General features: G+C 37.8%; 1 non-coding gene across 1 annotated transcript; it reads left to right on the forward strand.

The window, feature by feature from the left end:
- Positions 1-888: 888 nt before the first annotated feature.
- On the forward strand, positions 889-995 carry LOC131645382 (small nucleolar RNA R71). The gene has a single exon (XR_009297007.1). It is a non-coding gene; the product is annotated as a small nucleolar RNA R71 (small nucleolar RNA).
- The last annotated feature ends 24,084 nt before the right edge of the window (positions 996-25,079 follow it).

The following is a 25,079-nucleotide window of genomic DNA, read 5'->3' on the forward strand; positions in this document are numbered from 1 at the left end:
TGGCTCTTGTTGTGACATGGGTGCATTTTGAGTTCTAGGATCGATAGGTCCATCGTAGTTCGTTCCACTTTGTAGTGTTATCGCGTTCGCATGTCCTTTAGGATTAGGTTGTGGTTGAGCAGGAGACGTGCCAGCAGGGGCAGCAGTAGGTGCTTGTTGTTGGGCTACTTGTGAAATTTGAGTTTCTAACATTTTGTTATGCGTAGCTAAGGCATCTACTTTGTTCGATAACTGTTTTAGTTGCTCGCTATTGTGGATATTTTGATTTAGGAAGTCCTTATTGGTTTGTTGTTGGGAAGCTATAAAGTTTCCATCATGATTTCTAGATTTGACTTCCTAGGGGCGTTTTGAGCAGCTACAGGATCTTTTTGATAGCCAGGTGGGACAGCAGGTGCTTGTCCAGGCGCGTACAAAGCGTTGTTGTTCTTATATGAAAAGTTCAGATGGTTTTTCCATCCAGGGTTGTACGTGTTAGAATAAGGGTTTCCTTGAGCATAATTTACTTGATCAGATGGGATTCCAGTCAAGAGTTGACATTCGGCAACTGCATGTCCAGTTAATCCACAAATCTCGCAGTTAGGTGCTACAGCAGCAACAATGGCTGAAGGAGTGATGGTTAAGTTTTCGATCTTTTGAGTTAAAGCGTCTACTTTAGCGTTAACGCGGTCTATACCACTTACTTCGTACATTCCTCCTTTGGTTTGGGTTTTCTCTAGAGCGGCTCGTTCTCCACCCCATTGGTAATGGTTTTGTGCCATGTTCTCTATGAGGTTGTATGCTTCATCATGGGGTTTGTCCATTAGTGCTCCGCCAGCAGCGGCATCTATAGTCATTTTAGTGTTATAAAGGAGACCACCATAGAAAGTATGGATGATCAGCCATGGTTCGAGTCCATGATGAGGGCATAGTCTAAGCATGTCCTTATATCGTTCCCAAGCTTCGAAGAGTGATTCATTATCTTTCTGGGTAAATCTGTTGATTTGACCTCTTAGCATAGCAGTTTTGCTAGGCGGAAAGTATCTTGCTAAGAATACTCTCTTCAGTTCGTCCCATGTAGTTATGGAATTAGAAGGCAGGGATTGAAGCCACGCTCTAGCTCTATCTCTCAAGGAGAAAGGAAAGAGACGTAATCGAATAGCTTTGGAACTAACGTTGTTGGCTTTGACAGTGTCGGCATATTGCACGAACACAGATAAATGGAGGTTGGGGTCGTCTGCAGGGCTTCCAGAGAATTGATTATGTTGAACAGCTTGTACCAACGAAGGTTTCAGTTCGAAATTGTTTGCCTCAATCGCAGATGGTGCAATACTTGAGTGCGGTTTAGCGCGTGAAGGAGCGGCATAGTCTCTAAGAGGACGAATAGCAGCCATCTCTAACTTCGGGATAATTTGATTGATTTGATCAATAAAGGTCAATTCCTGATTAATCGGAATTGGTGCTACTTCGGGAAGATTGCGAGCTCGACGTTTGACGTTAATGAAACGTTCGATCTCGTTAATTCGTTGTATTAAATCTCCTCCTTGTGAACGAGTATTTGGCATACAATCGTTCAGAAAGAAAGGAAAGAATTGCCCTAGTCTCTACGGTGTAACAGTGAGTTACGATATCGACCTAAATAGATCCCCGGAAACGGCGCCAAAACCTTGATCGCGACTTTACGTGTCTATTAATCTGATGACTGCAAGTGCACAGTCGTGTCGTGTAGTTTTAAAAGATATCGAATCCATAGGGACTATGAATCGATCTACCGTTATCTAAGGTTACTATGTAAAGCTAAGGCTACTAATATTTTGATTGTTCCTAAGGGAGAGTGATTGTGAAAATTAAGAAATATAATAATAGACGGATATCAGTATGTATTTCGTTTAACTTAAGGTGATCCGAAGGTCCATTGGCTTATGCATAATTCGATTAAAAATCTTTACTAATTCCATTGATTAAAAATCCTCGTCTCAAACTTTCGCTCTGTTGATTAAGATTACTATCCTAACTCTTAATGTACGCTTTCGCCATCCCATTAGATATCAGAAAAGCTTTTTGGAAACAACGTAATTAATAAAATGCCTGTTTTATGAAGTTGTTATCTATTTAAATCTCCTAATCTCAAACTTTCGCTCTGTTGACTCGGAACATGCTAATATCCCTAACGTACGCTTTCGCCATCCCGCTCGGGTGTAAAAACACTTTTTGAAAATAAATAAGTTCTAATTAGTTTTAATACGCTTTCGCCATCCTTAAAACTAATATCCTATGTCTACTATCCAGTTAAAGATCTCAAACTTTCGCTCTATTGATTTTAACCTTTGACTGTCTTAAACCCTCAAACTTTCGCTCTATTGGTTTTAAGACTTACTAATTTAATTAGACATACAAACCAAAAACAATTGATAGTTAACAAAACATAATTAAGCCAATTTATTTCGGATCCCACAGTTAACTTACTTTACATACCGATATCTTAGTAAATTAGCCAGACATATTAATACGGTTAAGCATGCATAAATTAATTTGGCTTATAATAAAAGGCATGTTAAATGGCATATAATATATCATGCAATAATAATATAAATAAAGGCGGTAAATAATAAACCTGAATAAAATAAATTGCAATTGAATCTTCAAGTACCGAGCTTCCACCACAGGTTGGCTGGATCGTTCTTTGGAATTAAACGGACAGAAATTAAAACAAGGAAAATAAAACGATAAATCTAACGTAAGGCTAGATTTATAAAAGGTTCACAACAATTTCCGGTGTAGAAATTGTTATGAGAAAATAAACTGTTTGAATGAAAGCAGGAAGAAAAATAATAAGCGTGGAACAATTTCGGCAGCACTTCGTTAGCAAGAAATCGGACACTTTGAACTGAAGTGACTGCTTCTATTTATAGGGGAGCTTCTGCAGTTGGAACGCGTGAAACTAGGGACTTCTCAGACTGGGACTTGGAGACGTGCGTCTGCACTTTTTGGGGAAGACTCAGCACACGACTTGAGACGTGCGTCTCAAATGGAGTGGTTGGAGACGGGCGTCTCCTCTTTGGTGACGTGGCATGAGACGTTGGAGACGTGCGTCTCCACTTGCTTGTGTGATTTGGGCCACGCATGATTGATTCTTCGTGGGCTGGTCTGTCTCTTTGGGCCTCTGGGTCTCCTTTAGCACATTTGGGCCTTATTTGCACCTCCTTTTTACTTCAGCATCCATTTTTCATCTTTTAGGCATAAATAGTGGTCATTTTAGCCTCATTTCCTCTCCTTTTCACAAATAGTCATAATGAGAGTGTAAAATCTGAAACAAAGCAAATACTCGCATAATATCATAATAAATCAACATAATAAACGGAAAACGCTATAAATATCTACAAATTTCAAGCTAAATATACGATATAAAATCGTGTTATCAGAAGACATTCTCAATCCTAGGCCATATTCCTATAATATATATATATATATATGTATATATATATATATATATATATATATATATATATAGTTTAACTGTCCTAAGGTTTACACTCAGACGTAGTTCTAAACAATATATATAATAATTTATATTTGACAGTAATTTACATGAAGACTGTAAATTGAAATCTATAAAGCCTAACCTGGATGGAGTGGAAGCCTTTGAAGATGTATGTATAAAGCCTCACCAGCAATTTTGTTGTTTAATGATAACAGTTGAATATTTATGATAAACAGTTAAAGATTTTTGAAAACAGAAGAAGTGAAGATGGACATAGGTCACATAGGTATCTGAAGAGTTTCACCCGGAATAATGCCCTTCAAATACCAGAAGAATGTTTTGAAAACAGAAAGAATATTTTGTAAATACAGTTTTTGAAAACAAACTATGAAAAGAAAGAAGGTGTTGGGTCTTACACTCTAATAGAGGCCCAAAAGATTTATTTACTGTTCATGAGAAACAGTTGTTTGAAAATGATTGTGGTACTGTTGTTAAAACAGTTTTATTGACTGTATAAAATGAAAAGGGGTTGGGACTTACACTCTATTAGAGGCCTAAAAGATTTATTTACTGTCTATGAAAAAACAATTGAAGGATGATTGAAACGATACAAGGTTTTGTTGTTTGAACCTTAATCGTCTGTTTAATTGGAGATTTGAAAACAATTTATAACATTTGACAAAAGTCAACTTAATTAAGATAATGACAAAGTCTATACTTAATTAAGACCTAAATGATTAGGGTTTTATCACAAAAATATTTACAAGAGATTAGGTTTTGAAAATCAAGTGAAATTTATATTTTTAAAGTATTAAAACATACTTAAAATATGTGATTTTAAACCTAATTAAAACATACTAAAATAATATATTTTTTATGATTTTTTGGTATATCCTCAAAATAGATATATTAAATGAGAAGTGTGTGAAAAATGAAGCAAAAATGATTTAATTTGAAGGGTGAATTAATTAGTTGAAGTTGTGAAGAAAATATGTGAGAAAAGTGATAGAAAAAAAATAAGGATTTGTCTCCTCCAAGGCTTGAACCCACGCTTTCATGGTTACCACACAAAACAAAGCCAACTGAGCTACATGCTCAGTGTGACTAAAGAGGGACTCCATTTGGTTATATGTGAAACACGCGTGTTAAAATGGAAAATAAAAACAAAAGGTCTGAGGGGGGATCGAACCCTAGACCTTGTGGGAAGAGAGAGTGGAAGCTCATGTGACCAAGTGAGCTAAACGATGTATTCGTTTAAAAAACGTTTTCAATTAAATATATTTTAAACTCTCCCCTGAGAATTCAAAAATGGCGCCACCCACCATCTTCATCTTTAACCTCAAGCTTTCCATTTTTGAATTTTTGAACTTGCTCATTTCTCAACCAAACGTGATGATGTAAACATGAATTTTGCTCTAAATTTCCTCACGAATCCAGATATGAAACTAATATTTATTTATATTAACTACAACTATCTAATTTTTCAGAAGACACGAAGAACACATGAACCCTACTTTTAAAATTAAATGATGAACAAGATGAATAAATGAATGATGATAGAGGGTTTTTAATCTTCTGATGATGCTAAACAAACTGGTATCGAGATATATCAAAAAGAGTACACGAATTAAAGAGACGGAGTTGAGAAACTTACCTCTGAAAATGAAGGTCGTGAGACTGATAGAGAGCTCCTGAGCTTGTGTGGATGATCCTAAAAACTTCCTGGGGACTCAACAAAGCTATCTGAATGCTTATTGTGACTTGAATACCTCAGAAGTTACCTACTCGATACCTTCCTTTTGAGCTTCAATTGATCATGAAGGTTAGTGATTCTGAACTTACAGATGAGCTGCGACCATCTGGATAGCTTCACCACACCCTAAGGAACCTGTTTGGATGCTTGGACTTGCCTGACACCTTCTGAATTGCTCTATGGACCTCCAACGGACCTTGCTCCAAATTGAAAGTGAAGATGGTGTTCTTGCACTTAGAGAAGTGTTCCAGGTGCTTGGATCACTTCTAATGGACCCCCTTGAAAGGTTAGAACACTTAGTTTCAAAGGAAAAGCTCTAGTTTGAAGAACCCGAGTCTTCTTGCCAAAGAACCTTTGAAAATTCTAGTGTGAAAGAAAGAAGGAGAAATCAAGAATCGTAGTTGCTTTGGTGTCAATTATATGGAGGATAGCACTTGTATTTATAGGCAAAAGTCTCTGCACAGATTGAGGGAGTGAGCTTGCTTAATGAGGGAGTTTTGGTTTCTTGGCCATGAAGAAATTCAAAGAATCTCCAAAATGCAATGATGGCCAAACCGAGCTAGCTCCCTATCCATTGATCTCATCTGATCTTGGGGAACATTTCTAATATGTAGAGGCTTTATATTGGCTTAGGAGAAGATTCCAATTGATGAATCATTGCTTACCATAAATTCTCAAAAGTAATGATTACATAATCACATGTTCTTGCTTTTGGGAATCTTTTTCAATTCTTATGCCATGGTGTAAATGGATGGATGGTATGTTTGCAGATTTATTATGGGTCGTGTATCATCCATTAGTGAAGCCATATGCACAAAATTGCAAAGTTTCAAATTGTACATGACCTATAATTTTACTTCATGAGGCCAACTTTGAACAAGCATAACTCCTAGCTCAAAATGAATTTGGAGAAGGTTGAGAACAATTTGGAAAGCCCTAAACATCTACTTCAATTCATTAGTTTGGGGTTTCTTCAGAATCATTTGGGAGATTTGTGAAAAATTGGCCTAAAGTTGGAAGAAAACTAGGTTAAAAACACTTATAATTTTTCTAAGTTTTTATGACCTAAAACTTCAAAATCCCCAAATCTCTTAAATGATTGATTTCTTGAAAAAAGTTGCATTGTAAGATGTTGTTTTATTTTTCAAGATCTACAACTTTCATTTTGGGAGTGTTTTGAGTGCGTAAGCAAAATTTTGAGTTCCCAAAATACCCTTAAAAACCCTAATTCCTGACTTTTTGATCCATGATGAATTTTCTTGAATTTATTTTGCCAAATGACTTTAATAATCATATATTGATGATATTGATCTGTAAAAGTCATGGTTTGACCAAAAATCCTAAAAGTCAAATCTTGGACTTTTATGATGAATCAAACTCTCCTCCTCAAATGAATGATGTGAATGGATTATATTGAGGTAATAGAAGTTCTTGAATCATGTTTTGAGTTTTGGATCCATGTCCTGATTAAAAGTCAACTATCTTGGTGAATTAGGTCAAAAACCCTAATTGTCGACCACATGAAAGTGATGACTGTAGATCTTGAATTGAAGTGTAATGCTTTATGGATATTGTCATATGAATTATTTGAAGATATTTGAACCATTTGATAGATTTCCTGGAGCTTTTTAGGGTTTCCCAAATGTGGTCCCTGATTATGGTCCTTGATGGGCTCAAAACCCTAGATTGGTGAATTAAGTAAACCTGAGCCCAGATGATTATTGCCCAATCAATCATAGGTGAATAGAATGAAGATTTTTGAGTCCTGTGATTGTATTGGAGACTAATCCTTTTATTGATTGATCCTTTTCCTGAGCTCTTTTGTCCTTGAACATCCTTGATTAAGTATTAGATGAATAAGTGACTGCTCTGAGTATCTGTTTTGAATTTGATGAAAAGTCTGGAGATGTGACATCTCAGGGGGGGTCAAAATTAGGGTATGATAGATTCACCGGAATCAGAATCTAAAAGTTCTGATTTTTTAGAACAACTGTTCCGTGAATGCAATTTCACTCCAAAACCCCGTCCTGAACCTGAGCTTGTAGTGTTAGACGCTGAGTCAGAAGAAGTAGAATCTTATCTCTCTCTTGATAGAGAACCTCAACCCTACTTCTTTCTGAAACTAGATTTTGCTGTCACCAGACTGAAATCCCGCAGGGAATTTTCTGTTGGTGTATGTTTTGAACTATTAAATCTGAGAATGCAGACAGGTTTAGAGACGCTGAAGGCAGCACATCATGCCAGGATGTATGATGTTGAATTGAGAAATCTCTAGAGGATCTTCAAAATGAAAATGGACTTTGAGTTTCTGAAGCTTCAGAAGGAATGCATAGCAGAAGCTCCTAGTCATATTGGATTCCTAAGATCCTATGAAGACTTCTAGCATAGTCCTCTTGGAGGCAGGTATTGCTTTGAAGAGAAAACCTGATGAACTGGTAGAAGTTCCTGCAGCTGAACAAGAAGCACATTCTTGGGAGATTATCGTTTGGAAGCCTCAATATCCTGTTCTGACTGGAGATTTCTAGTGGCTATTCAACTGGCTAAGGGAAAATCCTTGTAAGAAGGCACCCAACATGGTCATTCGTGAAATTGTCTACCCTTCAAAAGTTGTTGCTCCCATTCCTCCAAAGAACCTGGCTGAGATTCTTCAAGCTCTAGAGAATGAAGATTCTGAGATCCCTGATCCAAAATATGCTGAAGATGCTTTTGTATCAGAAGCTGGTGCTGAAAAGCAAGACGTTGAGAATCATCCTACTGAGGAAGTTCCTGTTCAGGAAAATCAAGGTGATGTTCTCACATTGGATGTTGCTTCTGGTAATGCTATCCCTCTGAACGATAGCTGTGCATCTTCTTTTGCTGAACCCTCCGTTATGGTGAACGCTATCAAGGCCCTTCAACAGAATCAAGATGTTCTATCTTCTCGCCTGGATAAGCATGATGAAGCACATGAGGAATCCAGATCCTTCATGAAGAAGTAGTCTGAAAGTACCTCTGAGATTCAAGACCTTCTGGCCAGATTAGTTTCTAAGCTAGTCTAGTCGTAGTCCTTTGGTCTTAGTTGTTTCTTTTGTTTTTGCATCTATTTTTCTTTCATCTTATGTATCTTCTGATACATTTTGATCAATCAATTAATCTTTATCTTCTCTCATTTTGTTTGTTTTTCATCTGTATCTTTTATGCATTTTGATGTTATGACAAAAAGGGGAGAAAATGTAATAAATGATTTGATTAATTATATCAGTTGCTAGGAGTAAGTTTCCACATTTCTAACAAAATTTGCAAGTTCTATGTCTTTGAGATTTTTTCAGGATTGAAGACATTTTGAAAAAGCTCAACATGAGAAGCAAGACATGGTGAAAAGCAATTCTATATAGAAACATGCTCATGGAATTTGAAGCAAGCTTAGTGCTGTGAAGCTTCAAGATCAGAAGCAAGAAGGAAGAATGTTCTGATATTCTCGTGGCAGAATATGCTCTAACACATTCTTATCCCTCATATGTTTTGATGCATTTTATGTGTTCTGATACATACTATATGCTCTGATACATATCTTATGTTCTGATTCATTCATGCTCTGACTTCTGTTCTCTAGTTTGTTCTGAAACATTTTTGGATGTAAAGATGATCTGATGATGCTCTGGTACATTCAACAATGTTCTGATACAATCAAGCATGCAATGATTCAAGAAGAAATTCAAAGCTCTGAAGCTGTCCTATGGAAGCAAGAAGCAGAAGCTCTGAATGTTCTGAAGTTCTAGGCATATGTGAAAGTCTCAACTGAAATGGAAAATACTCAGGGAAGTCCTTTATTTATAAATTTCTTCCAGTATTTATTTCAGGGGGAGATTATTCATCTCAGGGGGAGATTGTTAATCTTAGAGGGAGACATATTCACACACTATGTTTATATGCTTATGCTATACCTGTGTAATTGTCTTTAGCCATCTGATATTCTGATTGCAAATTCATATCATTTATATATGTTTTTGTCATCATCAAAAAGGGGGAGATTGTTAGAACAAGAATTGTTCTGATCAATATTCTTAGTTTTGATGATAACAATGTATATGAATTTTGCTTGAGACAATGTGGTACTCTAATCCTATGCAATTTCCATTTCAGGAAATATATAAAGAGTATGCACAAAATCAGCGCAAGAAGCACTGACTCAGAAGGTTCAGCATGCAACATCAGAACAAGCTCTGGAAAGACATCAGAAGATGGTCAAGCATAATCAGAACATGGTCTATTGAAGCATCAGAAGAACTTGAGATCAGAAGCAGAAGCACTGAAGTTCTCATGGTACCACGCTAGAAGCACTTCAAGGTCAGAAGACAAGAAGATGCTCTGCACCAAGTTGTTATGACTATGATAATATTCAAACGTTGTATCTACAAAGATCAGATCAGAAGCAAGTACAAGATGGCAGGCTATGCTGACTGACAAAAGGAACGTTAGAAGCTATTAAAGGCAAAATCAGTTAAAGCAGGAAAAGCAAGGCTCGAGGTAGTTGACAAAAGAGTGAAACATTAAATGCAATGTTGTACGGATCACGCAACGCATTAAATGCTCCCAACGGTCATCTTCTCAAACGCCTATAAATAGAAGTTCTTATGAGAAACTGAATATAACACTTTGCGCAAACATACAGAAACGCTGTCAAATTCAAAAGCTCTCAAACTTCATCTTCAACCTCACTTCATTACTGTTGTAATATCTTAGTGAGATTAAGCTTAAACTTAAGAGAAATATCACAGTTGTGATTATAGCTTTTTAAGAAGCATTGTATAACTCTTGTAAGAATTTGTTTACATTCATTTGTAAAGAACTAGAGGAGATCAAGTTGTGATCGGATTCTCTAGAAAGTCTTAGAGGGTATCTAAGCATTGTGTTCCTAGAGTGATCAGGTTGTGATCAGAATACTCTAGAAGACTTAGAGGGTATCTAAGTGGAAAACCATTGTAATCAAGATTGATTAGTGGATTAAATCCTCAGGTTAGGTAAATCACTCTAAGGGGGTGGACTGGAGTCGTTTCGTTAACAACGAACCAGGATAAAAATCATTGTGAAATTGTTTTTATCTTAAGAGTTTTTAAAGTACACTTATTCAAACCCCCCTTTCTAAGTGTTTCTCTATCCTTCACAATACACATGTGAGGTTGATTTCATGCAATTTCTCTTCATTGGATTTGACTATCATGTCATCCATATATACCACCAGCATATCACTAATTTCTTCCTCGAAGATTTTGTTCATCATCCTCTAGTATGTTGCACCAACATTTTTCAAACCTAAGAACATTACATTGTTCATCCAATTGGCATGTTTTATCATGAAGTTTGTCTTGTCTCTATCTTTCTCATGCATAGCAATATGATTATATCCATAGTAGGGATCCATAAAGGATAATAACTTGTACTCTACAGGGTTATCCATCAATTTGTCAATGTAGGAAGAAGGTAAGATTATTTAGGAGACACCTTATTGAGGTCTGTATAATCCACGTACATGTGTCACTTACCATATACTTTCTTTATGATTACTACGTTGAACAACGATTTTTTGTACCTCATCTTTGATATGAATTTTTTCTAGAGTAGTCCATCGAAAATGCTCTTAGTAGCTCTAGCCTTTTCCAACGACTGACACCTTCTTCTCTAGGCGACATATTTGAAAGAAGGGTTGATATTCATTTGGTGATAGGAAACATTGGGATAAATTCCTAGAATCTCCTTAAGAGATACATCTAACATATCAACATTGTCTTTAAGGAATTTGACAATTCCTCCTTGACAGAACTATGGAAGTTACCTTTATTCTTTACTGTTTATGCCATGTTTTCTTTTAGTTGAACAAATATTAAATCTTCATCAGGGACCAATATCGGAGCTTCATTTAGGCATTGAAAAAGAATACCCTGTATATCCCTTGTTCATCCTTAGACCTAGCTTTTTCTAGATGTGTGTCGAAGTCCACGACGTTGACGTCTAGCGGGTGCTGAATACAAGAATTGGGATTGTTCACGTTCCTCCTTTCTAAGATGGTAGTTACATCTAGGTTTCTTTTGGGGGCTCTAAGGCAGCGATGTGCTTTTTCCAAGTATGCAAAAATATCACAGGTTTGTCATGAAAGTTGTGATACTTCTTCATCATGTGAACGATAGATGCTACAATGTTAATGGCTACTAATAATGGCCTCCATATGATGAAATTGTACACACTTTTGCAAGGGAACACTAGAAACTCAATTTTCATTGTCCTAGCATCAATCCCTTCTCAAAATGTGTCTATAAGTTCAATGGAGCCTTAGGGACGGGTTAGTCATCTTTAAAGCCTTGTGGATCAGTACCCATGTAGGGTGGCATCCTTTCTTTCTTTAAGCCTCAATTGTTGAAAATTTTGGTGTATATGATAATGCAGGAGCTTCATCTGTCAATGAGGATCCTTGACACATCAAAGTTAGACATGGTGACCATTATCATTAAGGGAAATATTTCTTGGGGGATGACCCTTAGCTTTTTCTGCCTTTAAAGCCTAGAATGGGTTGTTCTAGTTCCTCTTTTGATGGCAGATATACCTTTATATCTACTTCCAACAATTTTGCAATCTTCCTCTTCATAGTTCATTTGGATGGAATCTTCAAACATGGGAACTCTTTAGTGAAAGACACAATGAAATGATAAAATCTAGAGATGGAAGCTATAAACGATCATTTTCCCCTTTTATTCATCCTCCTTTTTAATTTTAGCTTTACCTTTATTGGTACCTTCAAAAACATTGACTCTCTTCATTGGCAATGTAACACCTTAAAACCCCAAATCTTAATTTTAAAAGATAAAACATACTTAGTATCTTACTCCGTCAAAACATGCATAATTTATTAATAAAAAGATAATATACACGCAGCGGAAAATCAGAAGAAAGCATAACTGAAGGATAGAAAAACACTTAGAAAGGGGGGTTTGAATAAGTGTAGCTTTAAAACTCTTAAGATAAAAACAATTTGCACAATGATTTTTATCCTGGTTCATTGTTAACTAAACTACTCCAGTCCACCCCCTTGGAGTGATTTACCTCACCTGAGGATTTAATCCACTAATCACACAAGATTACAATGGTTTTCCACTTAGATAACCTCTAAGTCTTCTAGAGTATTCTGATCACAACCTGATCACTCTAGGAACACAATGCTTAGATACCCTCTAAGACTTTCTAGAGAATTCGATCACAACTTGATCTCCTCTAGTTCTTACAAATAAATATAAACAAATTCTTACAAGAGTATTACAATGCTTCTTAAAAGCTATAATCACAACTGTGATATTTCTCTTAAAGTTTAAGCTTAATCTCACTAAGATATTACAACAGTAATGAAGTGAGGTTGAAGATGAAGTTTGAGAGCTTTTGAATTTGACAGTGTTTCTATATGTTTGCGCAAAGTTGTGTATTCAGCTTCTCATCAGAACTTCAATTTATAGGCATTTGAGAAGATGACCATTAGGAGCATTTAATGCGTTGCGTGATCTGTACAACATTGCATTTAATGTTTCACTCTTTTGTCAACTACCTCGAGCCTTGCTTTTCCTGCTTTAACTGACGTTGCCTTTAATAGCTTCTAACATTCCTTTTGTCAGTCAGCGTAGTCTGCCATCTTGTACTTGCTTCTGATCTGATCTTTGTAGATACAACGTTTGAATATATCAGAGTCAAACAGCTTTGTGCAGAGCATCTTCTTATCTTCCGACCTTGAAGTGCTTCTAGCGTGATACCATCAGAACTTCAGTGCTTCTGCTTCTGATCTCAAGTTCTTCTGATGCTTCAATAGACCATGTTCTGATTCTGCTTGACCATCTTCTGATGTCTTGCGAGAGCATGTTCTGATGTTGCATACTTGAACCTTCCGAGTCAGTGCTTCTTGCGTTGATTTTGTGTATACTCTTTATATATTTCCTGAAATAGAAATTGCATAGGATTAGAGTACCACATTGTCTCAAGCAAAATTCTTATACATTGTTATCATTAAAACTAAGAACATTGATCAGAACAAATCTTGTTCTAACAATCTCCCCCTTTTTGATGATGTCAAAAACATATATAAATGTTATGAATTTGCAATCAGAATATCAGACGGCTAAAGACAATTGCACAGTTATAGCATAAGCATATAAACATAATGTGTGAATATGTCTCCCCCCTTAGATTAATTATCTCCCCCTGGAATAAATACTGGAAGAAACTTATAAATAAAAGACTTCCCTGAGTATTTTTCATTTCAGATGAGACGTTCACATATGCTTAGAACTTCAGAACATTCAGAGCTTCTGATTCTTGCTTCCATAGGACAACTTCAGAGCTTTGAATTTCTTCTTGAATCATTGCATGCTAGATTGTATCAGAACATTGTTGAATATACCAGAGCATCATCAGAGCATCTCTACATCCTGAAATGTTTCAGAACAAACTAAATGACAAAATTCAGAGCATGAATGAATCAGAACATAAGATATGTATCAGAGCATATAGTATGTATCAGAACACATAACAATGCATCAGAACATGTAAGGTATAAGAATGTGTTAGAGCATATTCTGCCACGAGAATATCAGAACATTCTTCCTTCTTGCTTCTGATCTTGAAGCACTAAGCTTGCTTCAGACCCCTTGAGCATGTTTCTATATAGAATTGCTTTTCCCCATGTCTTTGCTTCTCATGTTGAGCTTTTTCAGAATGTCTTCAATCCTGCAAAAATCTCAAAGACATAGAACTTGCAAATTCTGTTAGAAATGTGGAGACTTACTCCCAGCAACTGATAATATAAATCAGATCATTTATCACATTTTCTCCCCCTTTTTGTCATAATATCAAAAAAACATAAAAGATTCAGATGAAAAACAAACAATATGAGAGAAAAGAAGATTTCATTGATCATAAGAAGGTATTAGAAGATACAAGAAACAACGCAAGAAAACAGATGCAAGAAAAAGAGACAACTAAGACTCAAAAGACTACGACTAGCCTAGCTTAGACATGATCTTGGCCAGCATATCGTGAATCCCAGCAATGCTTTCATTTTGTTTCTTCATGAAGTCTCTGAATTATGCATGTGCTTCATCATGCTTATCCAGGCTGAAGGATAGAAAAACACTTAGAAAGGGGGGGTTTGAATAAGTGTAGCTTTAAAACTTGACAGATAAAAATAAATTGCACAGTTATTTTTATCCTGGTTCGTTGTTAACTAAACTACTCCAGTCCACCCCCGCATAGATGATTTACCTCAACTGAGGATTTAATCCACTAATCGCACGGATTACAATGGTTTTCCACTTAGTCCGCAACTAAGTCTTCCAGAGTCTTCTGATCACACACTGATCACTCCAGGAACAACTGCTTAGATACCCTCTAAGACTTTTCTAGAGTCTACTGATCAACACGATCACTCTAGTTACAATCTGCTTAGTTCACTCCTAAGACTTCCTAGAGTATTCTGATCAACACGATCACTCTAGTTCCTTACAACTTAATGTAATCAATTCTAAGAGTTTACAAATGCTTCTTAAAAGCGATAATCACAACTGTGATATTTCTCTTAATCGTTTAAGCTTAATCTCACTAAAATATTACAAAAGCAATGTAGTGAGCTTTGATGAAGATGAAGATTCTGAGCTTTGGATTTGAACAGAGTTTCAGCAAGTTAATTTGAATTATATTGTTCAGGATCGTTAACCTTGCTTCTCATCAGAACTTCATATTTATAGGCGTTGAGAAGATGACCGTTGAATGCATTTAATGCTTTGCGTGTTCCGTACAGCATCGCATTTAATGTTATACGCTTTTGTCAACTACCTCGAGCCTTGTTCACGCTGTGTCTACTGACGTAGCCTTTAATAGCTTTTAACGTTCCTTTTGTCAGTCAGCGTAGCTTGCCACTTGTACTTCCTTCTGATCTGATGTTTGTGAATACAACGTTTGAATATCATCAGAGTCAAACAGCTTGGTGCATAGCATCTTCTGATCTTCTAACCTTGAAGTGCTTCTGAGCGTGATACCATCTTCTGAGCTTCAGTGCTTCTGATCTCTTGTTCTTCTGATGCTTCCATAGACCCATGTTCTGATACTGCTTCGACCATCTTCTGATGTCTTGCCAGACCATGTTCTGATGTTGCATGCTGAACCCTTGAGACAAAGCTTCTGAGCGCTGAATTATGCGTACTCTTTATATATATTTCCTGAAAGGGAAATTGCATTGGATTAGAGTACCATGTTATCTTAAGCAAAATTCATATTATTGTTATCATCAAAACTAAGATAATTGATCAGAACAAATCTTGTTCTAACAATCTCCCCCTTTTTGATGATGACAAAAACATATATAAATGATATGAATTTGCGATCAGAAAGAACAGTTGGCAAAAGACAAATTACACAGCTATAGCATAAGCATATGAATGTGTCTCCCCCTGAGATTAACAATCTCCCCCTGAGATAAATAATCTCCCCCTGAAATAAATACTCGAAGAACTTTAATAAAAGACTTCCCTGATTATTTCGGTAGAGACGATCATATAAGCTTCTTGTCTTCAGAGAATTCATAGCTTCTGACTTCTGCTTCCATAGGACAGCTTCAGAACTAGAATTTCCTTAGATCCTTAGAACACTCACAGCTTCTGATTCCTGCTTCCATCTAGGACAGCTTCAGAACTTGAATTTCTTTGATCTTCTGAACATTCACAGCTTCTGATTTCTGCTTCCATTCAGGACAGCTTCAGAACTTGAGTTTTCTGGATCTTTAGAACATTCGCAGCTTCTGATTTCTGCTTCCCTCGGATAGCTTCAGAGAATTGAATTTCTACCAACATCACTTCATGCTAGATTTGTATCATAACATTGTTGAATGTACCAGAGCATCATCTGAGCATCTCTACATCCTGAAATGTTACAGAACAAAAACTAAACGACAAAAGTCAGCATGAACGAGTTAGAACATAAAATGTATGTTTGAACACATTATATGAATCAAAGCCATATAGGCTGAAATAATGTATCAGAGCAAATAATGTATCAGAGCCATAACATTATATGTATCAGAGCAAATAGAATTTTGTCAGAATGAATAGACAAATATGGATCAAATTCTATTTCCAGTGCTTATGATATCTGAAGCTTGACAGCACTCGGCTTGCTTCAGTTTCCATGGTTTTGCTTCTGTGTTTGCTTTTTGCTTTGAATATTTTCTTCACTTCTTTATACCTGCAAAACACTTAAACCATGTAGAACTTGCAGTTCTTGTTAGTGAATGTGTGGGAGCTTTACCCAGCAACTGATAGATTAATCAAATCATTTATCATTTATCTTCTCCCCCTTTTTGTCATAACATCAAAAAGAATATTACAAAAGATTCAGATGCATAAAACGACAAATAAAATCACTGGAATGTAAATCAAAGAAACTTTTTCATTGATAATCAAAAGATATTACAAGAAAGGAATGCAGGAAAACAGATGCAACAAAGAAAGGAAACTACAAAGACCAAAAGACTAAGATCCTAGCCTACGCAAAATCCGCGCCAGAACATCATGAATCCCGTCAGTGCTTGTAGCTTGCCTTGTCATGAAGGAACGAAACTCAGCATTGGCTGCTTCTTGCGCGTCCAAACGAGAAGCCAGCATAGCTTGATTCTGATGAAGAGTTTCCAAGGTCTCCATCAGAGCTGAGGTTTCACCAGAAGAAGAAGCACCAGTATTTCTGCCCAGAGGGACAGCAATCTCAGCAGGGTGATCTTCTGGAAGATCTTCAGCTTGTGCATCTTCCATTTCCTCATCTGAGTCTGACTCAGAAGGAGCCTTAGCATATTCTGGTTCAGGCAGCTCAGAAGTTCCATCTTCCAATGCTTGAAGAATAGCTGCTAGGTTTGTTGGAGGAGTAGGACCAGCAACTTCAGCACGATAAACCACTACTGGAAAGACCATGTGAGGTGCTTTTTCAGAAGGGTTCATTCTGAACCAATTGAACAGCCACTGAAAATCTCCAGTCAGCACAGGAAACCATGGTCTCCACACCACGATGTCTCTGCAGAGATTTTCTTCTTCCAACTCATCTGCTGGTATCTTCCTTTCAAGAACATTTCTGTTCCTGATGAGATGGTGATGGCTGCTCTCACCAACTTCCAACCGGAGACCACGAACACCAGGAGCTTCAGACATAATCCTTCTCTGAGTGTCTGTAGCCTTATCCAGAAAATCCTGACGAAAGGTATTCCAAAGGTTGTTTGTAGCATACTCATCCAGATGATTAAGGTGAGCAGCACCTAGAATCTCCAACCAGCCATTTACATCAGCATGTAAAAGCTCCAGATATGTTTGAGTGGTGGGGGTTGGAGGGTTGACAGTGAACCTTGAGTCGGGAAGAACAACACTATAGGGATTAGGTGTTCTTGTGGGAAAAGGGTATGAGAGAGATGAAGAAATATCTGATGGAAGGGTTGAAGGAGAGGAGATATCAGATGGTGAAGAAGGTGGTTCCGAGAGGATGAATGAGGAGGAAGAGGTGGTGGAGGTCTTTGAAGAGGGGGGGTGATTGAGGGGAACCGTCAAGGGGTTGATACACTTTGAGAGGGTCATAGGAGATCCTAACTCTTTTAGGTTTGGTTTCTGGTTCAGCAGATGCCTTTCTCTTTTGTTTCCTATCATTGTCTTGATTCCCAGAGCTTGACGATGGATTCATGATGGATTTTCAGATATTGGAAACTGCTAGGGTTTATGATATGAAAAGAGAGAGAGAGACGAAAAAGAAACCGAATGCAGAGAGAGAGAAATATGAGAGGGAAAAGAAACGTTTGAAGAGTATAAAAAGAAAACTGAAAGAGAGTAAATGATGAAAAGCATTTAATGTTACGTGACATGAGGAGAGATGATAATGACAAAAGACGTGATTTGCACAGTTACCTAAGTAGACGTCCCCTCAACTGCACGCACGCTTGTCCAGGAATAGTGAACACGTGTTTACCATCTGGATAGCCAGTTACAGCTGTTTTGACTTTTATAGAGATTCTGAATCAACTTAGACACTGAAGCGTTAGTAATAACTGAATCACAATTTCTAATTGATTTCTATCAGAACTTCTAAAAAAAAATTCATTTCAAAGGATACTCATACGTAAGAATTTCTCATCTTCTCATTCTGAGCTTGTTTCTGAAGACCCATTTTGTACCAATTATATTGAATCCATCTGGTCTAGGAACAAGATCCCAAACATCATTCCTTGTAAACTGATTCAGTTCTTCTTGCATAGCAATTATCCAGTCTGGATCTTCTAGAGCATGATCAACAGAAGTTGGCTCGATCAAAGATACAAGTCCTAATTGACAATTTGCATTGTTCTTAAGGAATGCTCTTGTTCTGATTGGATCATCCTTCTTTCCAAGAATGACATCTTCTGAATGACCAGAGATGAGTCTGGATGATCTTCTGACAGATGGTTCTTCAGAAATGCTTAGATCCTCCAGAGAAGCTGATACTTGATCTTCAGATTCTTTGCTTCTGAGAAGCTCTGCTTCTGATGCGTTGCTTCTTGGCTCAACAACTTCTGATATATCAATATCACAATCTGCAAAATTATCAAACTGCTTTGGTTTTTCAGAACCAAGCTTATCATCAAACCTGATATTGATTGATTCTTCTACAATCAATGTTTCAGTATTGTATACTCTGTAGCCTTTTGAGCGTTCAGAATATCCAAGAAGGAAACATTTTTGAGCTTTGGAATCAAACTTACCAAGATAAACTTTAGTGTTCAGAATAAAGCATACACATCCAAAAGGATGGAAATATGAAATGTTGGGCTTTCTATTCTTCCACAATTCATAGGGAGTCTTATTTAGAATAGGTCTGATAGAGATTCTATTCTGAATATAGCATGCAGTGTTTATTGCTTCTGCCCAGAAATGCTTAGCCATATTGGTTTCATTGATCATGGTTCTGGCCATTTCTTGCAGAGTCCTATTCTTTCGTTCTACAACCCCATTTTGCTGTGGAGTTCTAGGACAAGAGAAATCATGGGCAATACCATTTTCTTTGAAGAACTCTTCAAAGGATCTGTTCTCAAATTCACCACCATGATCACTTCTAACCTTTATGATTTTACACTCTTTTTCAGATTGAATCTGAATGCAGAAATCAAAGAACACTGAATGAGTCTCATCCTTGTGTTTTAAGAATTTTACCCATGTCCAGCGGCTATAATCATCTACGATGACTAATCCATATTTCTTCCCTCTGACAGATGCTGTTTTGACTGGGCCAAACAGATCAATGTGCAAGAGTTCTAATGGCCTTGAGGTAGAAACAACATTCTTGGACTTGAATGCAGGTTTGGAGAACTTGCCCTTTTGACATGCTTCACAAAGAGCGTCTGATTTGAATTTCAGATTAGGGAGTCCTCTGACCAGATTCAGTTTGTTAATCTGAGAAATCTTTCTCAAACTAGCATGACCTAATCTTCTGTGCCAGACCCACTGCTCTTCAGAAACAGACATAAGACAAGTCACCTTCTGACTCATAAGATCTTGCAGATCTGTCTTATAAATGTTGTTCTTCCTGTTGCCTGTAAATAGGATTGAGCCATCCTTCTGATTTACAGCCTTGCAAGACTCTTGATTAAAGATTATATCATAACCATTGTCACTTAATTGACTGATAGATAAGAGGTTATGTGTTAATCCTTCTACAAGAAGTACATTAGAAATGGAAGGAGAGTTACCAGACTTTATAGTTCCAGAGCCAATTATCTTGCCCTTCTGATCTCCTCCAAACTTGACTTCTCCTCCAGACTTAAGCACCAGGTCTTGGAACATAGACCTTCTTCCTGTCATGTGTCGCGAGCATCCAGAGTCCAGGTACCATGACATGTTGTGCTTTGTCCTTTTTGCAGTCAAGGATATCTCTTCAGAATCTGACTCTGATGTAGATTCTGATCCGTCATCTTCTGTCGCCATCAGCGCACAGTTGGCCTGCTCGTCTTCAGAATCATCTTCTGACTCATCCCAGGTTGCCATAAGACTTTTCTTCTTATGAAACTTCTTCTTGGGATTTTCCTTCTGAAGATTTGGACATTCATTCTTGTAGTGTCCAGGCTCATTGCATTCATAGCACATGACTTTCTTCTTGTCAAATCTTCTGTCATCAGAAGATTCTCCACGTTCAAATTTCTTTGAACTTCTGAAGCCTCTGAACTTCCTCTGCTTGGTCTTCCAGAGTTGATTTAGCCTTCTGGAGATTAAGGACAGTTCATCTTCTTCTTCAGATTCTGATTCTTCAGGATCTTCTTCTCTAGCCTGAAAAGCGTTAGTGCATTTCTTGATATTTGATTTTAATGCAATAGACTTACCTTTCTTTTGAGGCTCATTTGCGTCCAGCTCTATTTCATGACTTCTCAAGGCACTGATAAGCTCTTCCAGAGAAACTTCATTCAGATTCTTCGCAATTTTGAATGCTGTTACCATAGGACCCCATCTTCTGGGTAAGCTTCTGATGATCTTCTTTACATGATCAGCCTTGGTTTATCCCTTGTCAAGAACTCTCAATCCAGCAGTAAGAGTTTGAAATCTTGAAAACATCTTTTCAATGTCTTCATCATCCTCCATCTTGAAGGCTTCATACTTCTGGATTAAAGCTAGAGCTTTGGTCTCCTTGACTTGAGCGTTTCCTTCATGAGTCATTTTCAAGGACTCATATATGTCATAGGCCGTTTCCCTGTTAGATATCTTCTCATACTCAGCATGAGAGATAGCATTCAGCAAAACAGTTCTGCATTTATGATGATTCCTGAACAGCTTCTTCTGATCATCATTCATTTCTTGCCTAGACAGCTTTACGCCACTGGCATTTACTGGATGTTTGTAACCATCCATCAGAAGATCCCATAGATCACCATCTAGACCAAGAAAGTAACTTTCCAGTTTATCTTTCCAGTATTCAAAGTTTTCACCATCAAATACCGGCGGTCTAGTATAACCATTGTTACCGTTGTATTGCTCAGCAGAGCGTGATGTAGATGCAGGTGTAGGTGTAGACTTTTCACTTTCATCAACCATCTTTTACTGAAGCGTTTTTCTCTTCCTGAATCTTTTCTAAACACGGTTAAGTGCTTGCACCTTAGAACCGGCGCTCTGATGCCAATTGAAGGATAGAAAAACACTTAGAAAGGGGGGGGTTTGAATAAGTGTAGCTTTAAAACTTGACAGATAAAAATAAATTGCACAGTTATTTTTATCCTGGTTCGTTGTTAACTAAACTACTCCAGTCCACCCCCGCAGAGATGATTTACCTCAACTGAGGATTTAATCCACTAATCGCACGGATTACAATGGTTTTCCACTTAGTCCGCAACTAAGTCTTCCAGAGTCTTCTGATCACACACTGATCACTCCAGGAACAACTGCTTAGATACCCTCTAAGACTTTTCTAGAGTCTACTGATCAACACGATCACTCTAGTTACAATCTGCTTAGTTCACTCCTAAGACTTCCTAGAGTATTCTGATCAACACGATCACTCTAGTTCCTTACAACTTAATGTAATCAATTCTAAGAGTTTACAAATGCTTCTTAAAAGCGATAATCACAACTGTGATATTTCTCTTAATCGTTTAAGCTTAATATCACTAAAATATTACAAAAGCAATGTAGTGAGCTTTGATGAAGATGAAGATTCTGAGCTTTGGATTTGAACAGAGTTTCAGCAAGTTAATTTGAATTATATTGTTCAGGATCGTTAACCTTGCTTCTCATCAGAACTTCATATTTATAGGCGTTGAGAAGATGACCGTTGAATGCATTTAATGCTTTGCGTGTTCCGTACAGCATCGCATTTAATGTTATACGCTTTTGTCAACTACCTCGAGCCTTGTTCACGCTGTGTCTACTGACGTAGCCTTTAATAGCTTTTAACGTTCCTTTTGTCAGTCAGCGTAGCTTGCCACTTGTACTTCCTTCTGATCTGATGTTTGTGAATACAACGTTTGAATATCATCAGAGTCAAACAGCTTGGTGCATAGCATCTTCTGATCTTCTGACCTTGAAGTGCTTCTGAGCGTGATACCATCTTCTGAGCTTCAGTGCTTCTGATCTCTTGTTCTTCTGATGCTTCCATAGACCCATGTTCTGATACTGCTTCGACCATCTTCTGATGTCTTGCCAGACCATGTTCTGATGTTGCATGCTGAACCCTTGAGACAAAGCTTCTGAGCGCTGAATTATGCGTACTCTTTATATATATTTCCTGAAAGGGAAATTGCATTGGATTAGAGTACCATGTTATCTTAAGCAAAATTCATATTATTGTTATCATCAAAACTAAGATAATTGATCAGAACAAATCTTGTTCTAACACAGGCGAGAAGCAAGAACATCTTGATTCTGTTGAAGAGCCTCCAAGATCTTCTCCAGACGAGAGGATTCACCAGAAGTTTCACCACCAGCATTCAGTGGGATAGCATATCCAACAGAAGCATCCAATTTAAGAACATCTTCTTGAGTTTCCTGAACAGGACTTTTCTCAGAAGAGTGATTCTCAGCATCAGCTTCTTCCATAGAAGCATCCTCATCATATTCTGGGGTAGGAAGATCATAATCTCCATTATCTAGAGCCTGAAGAATCTCATCCAGATTCTTTGGAGGAATGGGAGCATCAACGACTGAATGGTAGACAGCCTCAGGAACAGTCATGGTAGGAGCCTGCTCAAAAGAATTCGCCCTAAGCTAGTGGAATAACCATTGGGAATCTTCAGTTAGAACAGGAAACTTAGGCTTCCACACAACAATCTCCCGAGAGTGTGCTTCTTGTTCAACTTTTGAAGCTTCTGCTAGTTCATCAACAAACGCTTTCTCTTCAAAACAATGCATGCCTCCAAGACGATTATGCCAGAAGTTTTCATAAGGTCTGAGAATCTTGCGAGGACCTGGGGCTATTGCTATGCACTTCTTCTGAAGCTCCAGAAACATAGAGTCCATCTTTATTCTGAAGATTCTCCAAATATTTCCGAAAGCCACATCATCCATCCTGGTTTGATATGCAGCTTTCAAGGCATCTAACCATTCCTGCATCCTAATGTTTACCACTCCAAAATGTACACCAACAGAAAGTTCCTTACGGAATTTGAATTTGAGTTTGGCAGAGTCTGGTTTCAGAAGGAAATAGGGTTGAGGTTCTCTATCGATAAAAAGATATGATTCGGCTTCATTCTCAGAGTCTAACACCACTAACTCAGGTTCAGGACGAGGCTTGGGTGTGTAATTTCAATCACGAAGCAGTTGCTCATGTGATGCAGATTCTGGGAGGTCAGAGATGGAGGGATTATTTTGAGTGGGGGATGAAATGGGTTCATAGTTAGCATGAGGAGGAGGTTGAGAAGTGGAGATATTTGAACGAGGAGGAAAGAGGGTCTGAAGGGGTTGGATATCAAGAACAAGAGTCTCAAGGGGATGGTAAAAAGCAACATTGGTTGAGGATGGAGAGGGAGGAATGAGAGCGTTTGTGGTAGGTGAAGAACAAGGGGTAAGAACATTGGTTTGGGGAGAAGAAGGAGGTGTGAGAACATGGGTGAGTTGAGGTGATTCTGATGGGGCTGTTTCAGGTAGAATTTCTGGTTGAGGGGTAACCAGAACTTCTATTGGTACAGATTCTAAATTTAAAACATAGGAAGAGACATGTTCAGAAATATGTATACCTTTGGACATATTCTGAAGAGCTTCAAATTCAGCCTCAAGTCTTTTCTGCTTCTTCTTCTTCTCATACACAGTCTTCGGCTTCCCAAGAGAAATTTCTCTTCTTCTGGCAGTTTCCAGTCTTTCTTTCTCTCTATCCACAACTTCTTGACCTTCAACTTCTTGATTTGCTACTTCTTGATTTACTTTTTCTTGCTGATTCATAGCTTCTGGATTTTCTTCTTCATCCGAATCTTCTATTATTAATTTTCTTTTCTTTTTTCTTCTTCTTTTCTACTTCCTTTCCATCTACTACATTCTTCTTATTCTTCAACTTTCTCTTCTTCTTCTTCTTCTTCTTCCTCCTCTCTGCAGTTTCTTGATCAGTATTTTCATTTTCAACTAATACTTCCTGATTTTCTTCAGCAATAACTTCTCTTTCAGCATCATTCTCATCAACTACTGCAACAACTTCTTCTTGGGTTTCCTTCTCCTGGTTAACAGAAGGACGATCAAACTTATGCTTTGTCCTTCTTTCTTTATTGGCAACTGTAACACCCTGGATTTCCGCTTACCCCGCGGGGCTTCCGGCCTACCAAGCATGTCACCAGCTTAATCAATAATCCCCCCTAGGTCCGCTTATCGGCTGCCCAGGAAATGTTGTTTTTGCCTCCCGCAGGAATCGAACCATGTACCTAGGGGTTAAGTACATATTCATAGCAATTCCTGCTACCACTTGAGCTAGTTAGCTCAATTGGTAGCAGGAATTACTATGAATATGTACTTAACCCCTAGGTACATGGTTCGATTCCTGCGGGAGGCAAAAACAATATTTCCTGGGCAGCCGATAAGCGGACCTAGGGGGGATTATTGATTAAGCTGGTGACATGCTTGGTAGGCCGAAAGCCCTGCGGGGTAAGCGGAAATCCAGGGTGTTACAGCAACAACTTCTGGTGCAGCTTCTGAAACATCTTCTGAAACTGCAGGCCTGGAAGTAGAAGCTTTCTTACTACCAACTTTAGCAGAGGCATCTTGAGCACCACCTTCCTTAAGAGTGTTAAGGTATTTGGCCTTAACTTCTGGAAGCTCACTTCTGAAGAAAGTTTCAAACTCATCAAGAACGGGACTTCTTCTGCTTCTTGCTCTAGGGAGAGGTTGAGGAATGACTCTA

Source organism: Vicia villosa, linkage group LG1 (assembly GCF_029867415.1).
Source record: "Vicia villosa cultivar HV-30 ecotype Madison, WI linkage group LG1, Vvil1.0, whole genome shotgun sequence".
NCBI lineage: Eukaryota > Viridiplantae > Streptophyta > Magnoliopsida > Fabales > Fabaceae > Vicia > Vicia villosa.